Below are 14,478 nucleotides of genomic sequence, written 5' to 3' on the forward strand. Positions count from 1 at the left end.
CTGCCTGGAATATCCTTTCAAATTATTTCACTTGGCCGGTTTTTATTCATCCTAAAAAATTAATTCGTTACCATATCTGCCCATTCCCAGTGGGATGGACTAAGTGTACCACCTCTCCCTGTAAATGTGAATTTTATAGCTCACAAGTGAGTCTCATACATGAATCTTGCAATTTTTAAATTAAATGCCAATCTTTTCTATCAGTGCATTCCTGGGGACAAAATTGTATTTATCTTTTTGCACTTAGTTCCCAGCATGTGTATACATAATCAATGGTTAATAAATATTGAAGTCACTTGTTGAATGTCAGTTGAAGTCCTTTCAGTAAAATATCACACATATGCTCAAATAATATCTCACACAAACAATCAGGCAAACAAATACACAAAATTTCTAGAATATTTCTAAAATTTCAGCAATATTTCTAGTTTTATGGAGTATATCCTTACAACTATTTGTCTACTCCACTTTATTTTTTATTTTTTTTAAGATTTTATTTATTTATTCAGGAGAGACAGAGACAGAGAGGCAGGGACACAGGCAGAGGAAGAAGCAGGCTCCATGCAGGGAGCCCGATATGGGACTCGATCCTGGGTCTCCAGGATCAGGCCCTGGGCTTAAGGCTGCGCTAAACTGCTGAGCCACCCGGGCTGCCCTGTCTACTCCACTTTAAATCAGCTTCAATAATTTTGAATTTTGACTTCAGTTAAACTTATAAATTAAATAAATAAACTGTAATCCCCATTTTTTATTTTTCCACATGTGACTCAAAGACGTTAATGAACAAGATCCCCTCTTTTTTATGGCCCATCCTTTCTCCCTCTACGTGCTCTATAAAATATCAAATACTTTACCACAAAAAATTATAAGAATGATGAACTGAAACAATGAATCTAGTTAGAAATAATCTGACCACTTAGCTTTAATTAAAGGCTATTGAGCAATCCTCTCAATGAGAGACTGAATTTGATCCCTTTACTGTGTTTAAATTTCTTTTCAAATGACATATATTGATCACTTATATGTGCCAAATTTTATATCAGCTGAATACTTGAAACAGCCAGTGCATTTGCATATTATTTTCATTTTAGATATGAGGAAATGTGACATTGGTGAAGTAAATTGTTCAACATAATAAATAGTAAATGTCAACTCTCAGAGAAGCAAAGATGTAGATGAATTGATTTTACTTCAGACTTATTTTCCTTGATTACAAGTATAATCTCGTTTTTACTTATCTTTCATGTTATGTTTATAAATAACTATTATTAGATTGAATTTATATGGAAAATTAAAAATTCTAGCAATGAATTTATAATATATTATGATTACTAATTAAACACATTTCAACTTTGTTACATTTTTAAAATTTACTTTGAGAGATTGAATTTCTTGTTTTTCCATTTACTCAAAAGGGGAAAAAATCGAGATTTCTAATCTTTCCAAGGGTTTTATGTATACTCTCAAAAAATGAATGAAAACTACTTCTACTTATAATAATAGGGGTTTCTCTCAAGTTAGACAAACTGGCCCAATAATATCACATTACAATGGGAGTTTGGCCTAAAATGTTTAAAATATAACCCGTGTAACCTAGCCACAACTGGAGGGAGCCAATAATGTTCTCCTACTGTTTGAAGATAAAAAGAACTTCAGGGAAGTTTCATTTATCCTGTTCTTTCACTGTGTAGCAAGGTGACTGCCAAGTTGAGTTTTACAATAGCTTAAATGGGCTAAAACTGAAAGCATTTAGTAGAGTGGTATTTCACCATAATAGCTCCATCGGTCAATAGCTGAACCAAGAGTTTACACAAAGAAGGAAAGGAAAATGCTTTATCTTTGTTGCAGAGAATTCTATCCAAATCAACTTGCATTTTATTATTTAACATTTCAGAAATGACAAAATTTTCAAGGGAGAAATGTTTGTCTTTGCTGCTTTTGAACTCTTCCTTCATTTCTGTATCTCATCTTCTTTCATTTTCTTTGCCTTCTATTCCTGGAGACCTTTCAGGCTCTTGTATTAGTTCTCTTATAAGTCTCCTTGATCTTGAAGGCTATCTGATAAAAATTACCCCTTTCTTGAATATCTGCTTCATAATCTGGTACTCTGATAATTTTCTGCATACTTATATATTGAATATCTACTATGAGCCAGGGACTGAGTTAAGCATTATCATATAGTAGATATGCAACTAATATAATTGAATAAGAAAGTGATATGATCTCCTACTCTGGAGGGTATTATTACTTAGGAAGGAAAATAGATTAGCCAACAACTAAAATCTGTTAACTTATAATAGAGAATGCAGTAGATATATAAATACAGTGTTACAGAAATTCAAAGAGCAGAACAAGGTTATTCTGCAATCTGATGACAGAGGGAGGAACAGCTTCATGGAAGAAAAAAGCTTTGTGTCTCCTTTGAGCGGGGGGAAAGAATTGGGGCAGTTTTCTAAGCAGTTAAGGCATGAACAAAATGATGGGATTGAGAAAGGACCTAGCATCTCCTAAGTTTTATTCTGTTCAGTTCATCAGGAACACATGGTATTATAGAGTAGGGAATGTCATGAGGTAAGCTAAGACAATTACACTTCCTATAGACTTTCAAGAACTTTCTTTGAAATACTAATAAATTTGAATTGCTATGTGTGGGCAATGAGGGACAAAGCAGTATTTGAAAAAAATAATTAGAAGGAGTGACACAGAGACAGGAGATTGTTGCATGGTGAAAGATGCCAGCTCTGCCACTTACAAGCTATGTTATCACTTTACTGACATTTTTTTGCATCAATTTCATCTAGAAAATGGTGTTAATCTAAATGATTGGTGTAAAGGTTAAACGGGATAATATGGATTAAGTTTTTGGAATTAGGGGATCCCTGAGTGGCTCAGCAGTTTAGTGCCTGCCTTCGGCCCAGGGCGTGATCCTAGAGTCCCAGGGTTGAGTCCCAGATCGGGCTCCCTGCATGGAGCCTGCTTCTCCCTCTGCCTATGTCTCTGCCTCTCTCTCTCTCTCTCTCTCTCTCTCTCTCTGTCTCTCTGTCTCTCTCTCTCTCTGTCTCTCATGAATTAATAAATAAAATCTTTTTTTAAAAAAAGTTTTTGGAATTAATGTTTGGAAAAGAAATAAAAGAATGCCAAAGAAGAATGAGTGGATGAAGTGAGAGTTGAGAAGATGTGTCACATTCTGGAGATACTTAGAGTGGAAGAGCTGGAAATTGGTGACTTGTTATTCATGATGAGTGAGGTAGAGAAAGAAGCGAAGTTAGCTACTAAGGTTTCCACTTGAGAAACAGGCATGGTAACGTGAAACCCTGTAGAGGAGGCCAGAAGTGATAAAAGAAACTCCCATGAATATTTTTGTACAAAATCCTTTCAAGCAAATGTTAAAAAGAAACATAGGATAGGACTTAAAATAAAGGCACTAAGTGGGAAAGAGAGACTTGGAAGTTCATGGAATAAAATTGGTTGTTAAAGCCATTGAGGGTGAATGTAGGAAGAAGTGGAAAGGATCTCTGGGGTATCCCAGTTTTTAAGGACAGACAGAGAAATCTCTAATGATAGATTCATAGATTTACTGAAGGGAGATGATTGTGTGTGAAGACTCTTGCATGGAGGCATAATACATATGTAACATTAGTGGGATGTGATTCTACTTGAGTGAAAAAAAAACACAAATAATTGAACACCTATCTTATTCAACCCACTCTATTGAATTCTAGAATATGAGAGAATACAGCCAAATCTCTTTCCTTAAGGAATTTATATTCTGATTAAGGAAACAAGATTTTATGCTTTTTAACAGAGGAATTAATTTACTAATTGAACAAATTGCTTATTGGGTATTTCCAATATAGTGAATTAGGGTATTTTGAAGGTCAAAAGAAGAAATAGTCCAGTCAGGAGGTTATTGCTGTAAAATGACAGCATGAATAACAATATAAAAAATTTTAAGAAAAATAAGTCATAAGAAGTGTTAATGGACTTGACTCTGATTTGCTGTTAAAGAAATGTTCCTTAATAGAAAGCTGTAATACAGAGAAGGGTGAGTCCATTGCAGGCAATGGAGCACTGTTTTGATAAAGGAGGTTGAATTTGCATTACTTCTTTCTAGAAAATGAGTAGCACTAGTTGAGTGACATGGAGTATTCATGAAGGAGAATATTAGACTTTAAGCTGTGTAGGCAGGACACCCAGATTGTGGATGCCATAAAATACAAACTCAGGAATTTGTACTTCATTCTGTAAGCAGTGGGAGTTATTACAGGTATTTGAAGAGAAAAGGGGAATGTATGGTTTGGTAGTGGTTTGTTGTACTTTTTGAGGAGTTAATACTGGATGAAAGAAAATCTACTGGGGAGTAAAGGTGGACTATGATGTAAGCACCTGGGGAGAGGACGGGTTTATTAGTATTGATTATTAGGTGAAGAGACATTGGAAAGAAGGACTGGGACTGCATACTGAAGGGTTGAAGAAGAATGTAGAATGAAAAGTAACTCCAAGGTTTATGTAAGAAATATACATCACTTAATCTCTGCAACAAACTGATGAAGTAGGTAATATTCTTACTTTTCAGATGAAGTAGCTGAAGTGCCAAGGCATAGTAGTTTACAAAATTCTCACAGCTAGTGAGTGTCAGATGGGATTTTAAACCCAGACAAATTACGTGACACTGTCCCCAAAATGTTCTTTAATAATATAAAATTTCTAAAGACTGGTTATGCATGCATATAGTACTCTATTCTTAAGATATTTATTTTCATATTGGAATAGTTGTTATAGTTGAAAATTATTGTGCTCACTTATTTTTTTATTTTTTTTATTGTGCTCACTTATAAATGTTGCTGTTGTACTCAAGATATTTAAAACACAATACAAAATGAAAACTGTTTAAATAGAACTTTGGCTTTTATTTTCACTGTTTAATCACAAAAAATACATTAAATATATTGATGTCTAATAATTAGGATGTTTTATTACCATTATTAGATGTTTTATTACAAATATTCATCTCTCTTTTAAAATATTTTATTTATTTATCCATGAGAGATACATAGGGAGAGGCAGAGATATAAGCAGAGGGAGAGGCAGGCTCCTCTCAGGGAGTCCAGTGATGCGGGACTTGATCCCCAGACCCTGGGATCATACCCTGAGCTGAAGGCAGATGCTCAACTGCTGAGCCACCCAGGCATCCCTATTAAAAATATTTCATTACTGATTTAACCAACTATTCATCTATCTACAAGTCTAATTGGAAATCACCAAGTGTAAGAAAAAGGAATAGGATAAAGTCAGAGGAATCAATCTAAGAAACAATTTAGCAGAAAATAAAATGCTTTTCTGATAAACAATAGTTTAAAATTATAGACACAATGTGTATTTTTAATCTATCTTTTCTTGCCAAGTTAAAATTACAATGTGTTAAGCCTGAACACAGAACACTTCTTAGGTTCTTATACTTGGTCTTCTACCATAACGTTTTTGATATTAATGAATTATTTCATTCTTTCAGTTTTTACATGAATGATTAACTTGGTGTTCTTATTTATTAGTGCTAACTAAAGAGCACCAATACTTTATTTAATTTCTCTGGATTGTATTCCATTTTGTAAGTATGGTTTAGGAAATAAGCTATATGATGATTGTATAGAGTTGTCCTTTTTTAAAGACTTAAGGTACATTAACATAAATTAATGTTTATTGATTTCACACAGTGGGCCAGGTATTATAGCAAAATAGATATACAATATATTTAAAGTAGATAGCCTATATCTCCATTGTCCACCTTTCAATTAAATCTACCACAACTCAGTGATACTTTTACTGAAAAAATACTTCTTTTGATAATTATATTAGTCCTTTATACATGTATTTGCAAATATTGTTAATACTACTTGAGATATCTTTCAAATGAAGGAAATAAGGCTTTCTTTGGGTGGATAGGATACAAAACATAAGTTCAGTTTAGTAAGTTTTTTTGTTAATAACCTGAACTTGTGTGCTATGAAGTATTGTTAATAACTACTTTTTAATAGAAATTAAAAGACACATTAATTGGCTAATGCAAATGTTCAGTGAAATATGAATTTTCCTGAACTTTTATCAATTATGTAAGATATTATATTGATTATTTCTTCTTCTTAACGTTATCATTGTAGATTTATTTACTATATAATTTGATTTGTTCTTTGGAATGATGATAACATAAAAATGGATTTAAAGGGAAGAAAATTGAGACAAAAAATATCCTTTCAGTTGTCACATGAAATAGTGCAGGTGAAAATTAGGAGGGTCTGAAATAAATTTATTAATTTGTATAATTGTACAAGTAGTAAAAACCAATTGTATAAATTATATTTAGTGAGTGCTTAATATGGGCTAGAGACTCATCAAAATACAAGTCCTTGATGTCATATAGACAATATTTCACAAAAAATAACTATATGCCAGGTAGTGATAAGTACTGTAAAGAGCTTCAGTAAAGCTGGCTAAGGAGGAGAAAAAGTATGGGGAATAAGAGGTACTGACGTCTGGGGTTTCTGGACAAGATGTTCACTCTTTTATATAATTGGTTGGGGAAGTCTTAAAACTGGAGAAGGACAGTATTGTGTCAAATACTCCTACTGGTTTCTTTGAAAGAGATTTGCGGATTGACCATTATTTTGGTGATGCAGCAGTCATTGGGACATGACAAGAGCTATTGCCTAGGTCAGCAAGACTATAAGTCTAATTGAACTAGTTCAAGAGAATGAGAGGACAATGCCAGATAGTATTTACACCTCTTTTCAATCTTGCTGTAAATGAAACCATAGAAATGGAGCAGTAGTTGGATGTAGATCAAGAGTTTGTTGTCATTTTTAAGATGGAAAGATTTTAAACATCAATTTTGCATGATATTGGGAATCTTTTGGTAGAGAGGAAAAATCAGGGAGGCAAAGGGAGGACAGATTTTGGTGTATTGTCTTTGAGTAGCTAAAAAGGTGTGGATAGGTTCCAAGTGCAAAAGGAGGGATTAGCTCTACATAGGAGTAGGACAGCTTATGCATATTAATAGAAGAAAATATGTAGTTTATGGGTATAGATGAAAGTGAGTTGCTGGATGTGGTATTGGCAATATTTAGGACTTCTCTTTTGATTGCATCTTTTTCTCCCCCAAAGAAATAGAAAGCACAGACATCAGCTGAGAATCAGAAAAAAAGAAATATGCTAGTGAGGGAAAACTCAAGAAAACTCAGTTTGGTGAAAGAGGATTATAAAGAAAAAAATGTTTATTTTGTGGATGTTATGTTTGCAGTCCTGTGGGTCATTCAAGAAGACAGGTTGTGTAATCTTTTTGCTCAGTCAGGAGATGAGGCTCATAAATAGTTTTGGATATTAGTAGCACAGTTGTGGTAACCATGATGTAAAAGATATGTAGCCAGGGAGAACTGGCAAAGTGAGGAGAGAGGCCAAGGTCATAATTAAAGAATTTTATTATTTATTTAGGTAAAGGAAGCAATGTCAGCAAAGAAGAAAGAAAACTGAAAGGGACAAAGAAAATTAAGATAAAATAGCAGTGATAGTGACTAGATGAATATTTATAAGAAAGAGTGTCCAGCTTGTCAAGAGTTCTAATAGGATGAACACTAAAAAGATACCACTACATTTTGATTTTTAGGAGATTATTGATTACCTACCGATTGTTTCTGAAGAGTGGTGGGTTTGAAGCTACAATATAGTGAACTGAAGTTTCAAGATATTTGACAATAATAGTGAGAGGAAATTTCATGAGAGGTTAGGAGCTTTTTAAAAAATATATATGTCATATAGCCAATATTTATTTATTTGAGAGAGAGAGAGAGAGAGAGAGAGAGCATGTGCACACTAGAGAGACAGAGCAAGCACGAGTTGGGTATAGAGGCAGAGAGAGAAGCAGGTTCCCTGCAAAGCAGAGAGCTCGATGCAGGGCTCTATTCCAGACCCTGGAATCATGACCTGAACCAAAGGCAGATGCATAGCTGACTGAGCCACCTGAGTGCCCCAGGTTAGCAGCTTTAAAGTGAGGCAGACCAAGGGAATTTTTATATTTTAAAAGAAGTTTACTAAGTATCTCCTCTATGCTGGACATTATTCCAGGTAGCCTTAAAGAAAGTGGACATTGTGAACAAAAAATTTTTTAAATTTTTATTTATTTATGATAGTCACATAGAGAGAGAAAGAGAGGCAGAGACACAGGCAGAGGGAGAAGCAGGCTCCATGCACCGGGAGCCCGACGTGGGATTCGATCCCGGGTCTCCAGGATCGCGCCCTGGGCCAAAGGCAGGCGCTAAACCGCTGAGCCACCCAGGGATCCCATTGTGAACAAAATTGACAGAAATCCCAACCCTCAATATCTTATATTCTAGTTTAGGTTGTTTCTTTTAGCCTAGGAAGCCTTGAACATTTAAAATTTTCATATCAAGAGAAAGCCGAAGGAGAGAGGAAAATAAAAGGTGTGGTTCTTGGGCATGGCAGAGCTAAGTGAGAGGAGCATGGTGTCACTTGACATCACAAGAGGAAACCATGATAAAATATAAAACAGGCCTCCTTAATTTTCAGTCTATGGTGGACAAGGATTTTGTACAAAACACTATAGTCCAATGAAAAGAACAATATAATAGGTTTCAGAAGACCATGGTTCTATACCCACAACTTAACTGGCTATATCAGCAAAGGAAAGAGCCTTGAGGAGCTGTAGCCTCCTCACGAGTAAATTAGACGTGTCTGTTCTATCACAAGATGCTGTTACATTGGTCAAATAAGATTGTATGTTCTCTAAAGAGTTTTGTAAGTCAAAGATCTTTTTATAAGGAAATGATAATTTATAGGGCACATCTGCAAAATCCTGTCATCTATATTTGTGATTCTTAAACTCCAATTATTTTATAATCATTTAAAAAAATTTTAACAGTGTTTGGAGTGAAACTACATCTTTTTATTTCACAATTTCTATTTTGTAGTTGTAAAAATATTTTAATATTTATAAAACCCCTGATTGTTTTTTTTATGAGCAGGTTAGCAATTATAGAATATATAATTTCCCTTGACCACTGTGCACTAACACAAGAACAAAGACTTTTATGCCCTGTGTGATCACATGTTTATAATAGATGAGCCTTGGCTCACAATGACTGCTTTGTCTTATGTTTATTAGCCCATGCCTTAGTGCAATTGAACTTGTCCTAAATTTACTGTTTCAGAGCTACAACGTGTGTAGCACATTCATTGTCCTACAAATGATACTCTCTTACTTGAGTCCAGACAGTAACCTTAGGACTGTTCAAGTTCTTTTCTTTATAAAAGCTAGAAGCTCCTGCTAAAAATATTGAAATATGTAAAACAATTAAGATATTTCAAATAGTGGACCCTTTATGTGATAAGGTTTTGAAAAATATCTAATTATATTAACTGTATGGGATCAAGCTTGTCTCTCATCCTACATCTAGGTGCTAGCATTAATGGATGAAATCCAAGTATAGATTTCAATTTGCGGCTATTTTCTTTAATGCCGAATAAGACAACTCATGGTACATTGAATTGTTTATAATTCTAATCTCTGCTACCAAGAGTTCCCAATAATTTTTAAGACTATTACTTAACATTTTAAAATGACATCACAAAAGTCAAAGACAAAAAATTTGAGATGTTACATTTCAAAATGTTACATTTTAAACTGTAAAGTGCTTTTGATCTTCTTCTAGATGCATACTATCTGATTTATAAAAACAATAATACTATGTTTCCCTTATTCTCTGTATTACTGAATCAAATAAGTAATTAAAATACTTAAGTAAAGAGGATATCTCATTCAATCCATTTTTTTCTCATTTAACTTTTGTTTCAATGGGTCTCAAAATTCTGTGACAGATTTTTGGTCATTATCTTTTTTAAAAATATTTATTTATTTATTCATAAGAGACACAGAGAGTGAGGCAGGCTCCTCACAGGAAGCCCAATGTGGGACTCTATTCCCCCAACCCAGGATCATGCCAGGAGCCCAAGGCAGACACTCAACCACTGAGCCACCCAGGCGTCCCAAGTCATTTCCATTAAAAAGTACTGATTTTAAAAACTAATAACTTAAAACTGCCTCCCCCAAAAAACCAAATGGTTCACAAAACATTCTCCTTTCCTTCTGAAGGTTTTACAATGCATTGTTATCATTAACCAGTCTTTTACTATTAAACTTAAATGGCCGGTTGACTTAAACTGTTCTGAGACCATTTTTCCACCACTAATTAAGACTGGGGTGGCAGGTATTGGGGATAATATTCATTTAGCCTTCTGAGCTTTCTGGGCAGGCTTGGTGACTTTGCCAGCTCCAGCTTCCTTCTTGTCCACTGCTTTGATGACACCCACAGCAACCATCTGTCTCATGTCATAAACAGCAAAGCAATCCAGAGGAGGATAGTCAGAGAAGCTCTCAACATACGCAGGCTTGCCAGGAATCATATCGATGATGGCAGATTTTACCAGGTTTCAAGAACTTGGGACTATCTTCCAGCTTCTTTCTGTTACAATGATCAATCTTCTCCGTCAGCTTAGCAAACTTGCAAGCAATGTAAGCTCTGTGACAGTCCAGCACAGGTGCATATCCAGCACTGATTTGGCCTGGATGATTCAAGATAATCACTGGAGCTGTGAAGCCGGCTGCCACCATTTGTGGGTCATTTTTAAAAAATCTATTTTATTTAAAGACAGTTTGCCAACGTATAGTTTAACACCCAGTGCTCATCCCAGAAAATGCCCTCCTTAGTGCCCATCACCTAGCTACCCCAACCCCCGCACCCTCCTCCCTTTCTGCTTATTTCCCAGTTAGGAGTCTCTCATGGTTTGTTTTTCAAATTTTTCCCCACTCAGTTTCTCTCCTTTCCTTTACAGTCCTTTTCACTATTTCTTATATTCCACATATGAGTGAAACCATTTGATGATTGTCTTTCTCTGATTGACTTATTTCACTCAGCATAATACCCTCCAGTTCTAACCACATTGAAGCAAATGGTGGGTGCTCATCCTTTCTGATGGCTGAGTAATATTCCATTATATATATATATATATAATATTCCATTATATATATATATAAAGAAGATTTGGTATATATATATATATATACCAAATCTTCTTTATCCATTCATTGCTGAAGCACATTGTGGCTCCTTCCACAGTTTGACTATTGTGGACATTGCTACAGTAAACATTGGGTTCAGGTGTCCCATCATTTCACCATACCTGTATCTTTGGGGTAAATACTCAGTAGTGCAATTGATGAATCATAAGGTAGTTCAATTTTTAACTTATTGAGGAAACTCCACACTGTGGCTGTACCTCCAGAGTGGCTGTACCAGCTTACATTCACACAACAGTGCATGAGGTTTCCCCTTTCTCCACATCCTCGCCAACATTTGCCGTTTCCTGTCTTGTTAATTTTAGCCATTCTTACTGGTATAAGGTGGTATCTCATTGTGATTTAGATTTGCATTTCTCTGATGGCAAGTGATGTGGAGCATTTTTTCATGTGCTTGTTGGCTATGTGTAGGTAAGTCTTCTTTGGAGAAATGTCTGTTTGTGTCTTCTTCCCATTTCATGACTGGATTGTTTGTTTCTTGGGTGTCAAGTTTGATAAGTTCTTTCTAGATCTTGGATACTAGCCCTTTATCTGATATGTCATTTGCAAATATCTTCTCCCATTCTGTAGGTTGTCTTTTAGTTTTGTTGACTGTTTCCTTTGCTGTGTAGAAGCTTTTTATCTTGATTAAATCCCAGTAGTTCACTTTTGCTTTTATTTCCCTTGCCTTCATAGATGTGTCTTGCAAGAGGTTGCTGTGGCCAAGTTCAAAAAGGGTGTTGCCTGTGTTCTCTTCTAGGATTTTGATGGATTCTTGTCTCACATTTAGATCTTTCAACCATTTTGAGTTTATCTTGTAATGTTTTTTTTTTTAATTTATTTATTTATGATAGTCACAGAGAGAGAGAGAGGCAGAGACAGAGGCAGAGGGAGAAGCAGGCTCCATGCACCGGGAGCCCGACGTGGGATTTGATCCCGGATCTCCAGGATCGCGCCCTGGGCCAAAGGCAGGCGCCAAACCGCTGCACCACCCAGGGATCCCTATCTTGTAATGTTAAGAGAATGGTCCAGTTTCATTCTTCTGCATGTGGCTGTCCAATTTTTCCAACACCATTTACTGAAGGGACTGTCTTTTTTCCAGTGGATATTCTTTCCTGCTTTGTCGAAGATGAGTTGACCATGGAATTAAGGGTCCATTTGTGGGTTCTCTATTATGTTTCATTGATCTATGTGTCTGTTTTTGGTCCAGTACCATACTGTCTTGATGAGAAAAGCTTTGTAATACAGCTTGAAGTCAGGCATTGTGATGCCCCCAATTGGTGAGTCATTTTTGCTGTCATTGTCACATTGCCATGATGAACATCTTTGACAAACAAACTCCTCATATTGAAGCCCACATTGTTTCCAGAAGAGGCTTACTCAATGCTTGATGGCACATTTCAACAGACTTTACTTCATTTTAACAATGAGTGGAGCAAAGGTGACTATCACACCAGGTTTAAGAATACCAGTCTCCACTCTACCACAGAGTCTGTACCAGTACCACCAATTTTTTAGAGGTCCTGGAGGAGTAGATGCAAGGGCTTGTCAGTTGGATGAGTTGGTGGCAAAATGCAATCTAGAGCTTCAGCAGTGTAGTACCACTGGCATTGTCATCTTTACAGGTTACTTTCCATTGGTGAACCAAGGTATATTAGCACTTGGCTCCAACGTGTTGTCATCATTCTAAACAGAAAATGGCACAAATGCTACTGTGTTGGGATTGTAGCGAATTTTCTTAATGTAGGTGCTGACTTCCTTAATGATTTCCTTGTATCTCTTTTAGCTGTAGGGTGGCTCAGAGGAATGCATTTTGTTAACACTAACAAATTAGTTGTTTCACACCAAGCATGTAAGCCAGAAGGGCATGCTTATGGGTCTGTCCATTCTTGGAGATACCTGCTTCAAATTGACCAACAATAGCAGCAACAGTCAGGGCAGGACAGTCAGCCTGATGTGTGCCTGTAATCATCTTTTTAATAAAGTCCCTATGTCCTGCGACATCAATGAGTGTCACATAATAATCGCTGGTCTTGAATTTCTACATGGAGATATCAGTGCCACTTTCGTATTCACTTTCAGTTTATCCAAGACCAAGGCATACTTGAATGACTCCTTTTTCATTTCATTAGCCTTCTCAAATTTTTCAATAGTTGTTTTGTCTGTCCCATCACATTTGTAGATCAGATGGCCAGTAGTGGTAGACTTGCCTGAATCTACATGTTCAATCTACGTGATGATGTTGATATGAGTCTATTCCTTTCCCATTTTAGTGTAGTGGTGGTTTTCTTGACACCTGTGTTCTGGTGGCAAACCCATTGTGAAAAAGTCAGTTCATTTATTTTATAATTAAAATTGAAGTTCAGAAATATTCTCTGACTGCCCAAGATACATGCTTAGAATGAATACACAATATAGAATCTTGTCATCACTATATCATTGCCTTCGGTGGTTTTCATAGTTAAGTATCTGCAAATATGGTGGTGGTAGTAGTGGTGAAGACCCTGAAATAAACTAATTTTTCCTGAATAAGGGACATGCAAACCATGTGACTATCTTGAGGCTCTAGTGACTCTAACCAATTCTCACTAAAAAAAAAAAAAAAAAAAAAGAAGAAAGAAAAGAAGATAACCTTATCCCAACTAGCCTCTTTGCTTTTCATTTTCATTTTTAATATTTGTTGCTTTTTAACTTAACTGAATTTACTACTATAAAAAAGGTAGAACATACTGAAGAAAATTACATTTACCCATAACTCCATAACTCAGAATAGCTACTCCTAATACTTTGCTATCTTATCGTTTATGGAATATTATTACTTTAAGAATTTATTTATTTATTCATGAAGGACACAGAGAGAGAAGCAGAGACATAGGCAGAGAGAGAAGCAGGCTCACTGCAGGGAGCCTCCTGTGGGACCTCAGGATCATGCCCTGAGCCAAAGAATGCTCAATCACTCAGCCATCCAGGCATCCCTCTTTTTTGGTATATTATTTATAGTACATATTACAGTGAATATTTGAGAAAATGAGACCATTTATTTTATACTCTTTTATAGGATATGGCAGTGTGCCTGGAGCAATGTCAGATATCTTTACACATTCTTCAAGATTATGATTTTTAATTGCCCTATCACATTCTAACATAAGGATATATTATTATTTGTTAATCTCCCATTGTTGGGAATGTATATTATTTTTAATTTTTTGCTGTCATAAAAAACACATTTTTTAGACTTTTGCTTTATATTGCCAAGTTACCTTCAGAAAGTTATCAGCTGATATCCCAACTAGTATGAGAATACTTTCTTGTATGTTTCACAATAGTGGGTACGCTACATTTATAGATAGAAATAC

The 14,478-nt window shown here is 35.5% G+C and overlaps 1 protein-coding gene and 1 pseudogene across 4 annotated transcripts in view; one reads left to right on the top strand and one right to left on the bottom strand.

Moving 5' to 3' along the window:
* The window catches only part of CNTN1 (contactin 1), a 347,447-nt gene that overhangs the window by 40,706 nt on the left and 292,263 nt on the right, over positions 1 to 14,478 (top strand). The window lies entirely within an intron of this gene.
* Positions 10,291 to 13,390, bottom strand: LOC129505675 (elongation factor 1-alpha 1-like; annotated as a pseudogene).

This window comes from Nyctereutes procyonoides, unplaced genomic scaffold (genome assembly GCF_905146905.1).
Source record: "Nyctereutes procyonoides isolate TBG_1078 unplaced genomic scaffold, NYPRO_anot_genome, whole genome shotgun sequence".
Taxonomy (NCBI): Eukaryota; Metazoa; Chordata; class Mammalia; order Carnivora; family Canidae; genus Nyctereutes; species Nyctereutes procyonoides.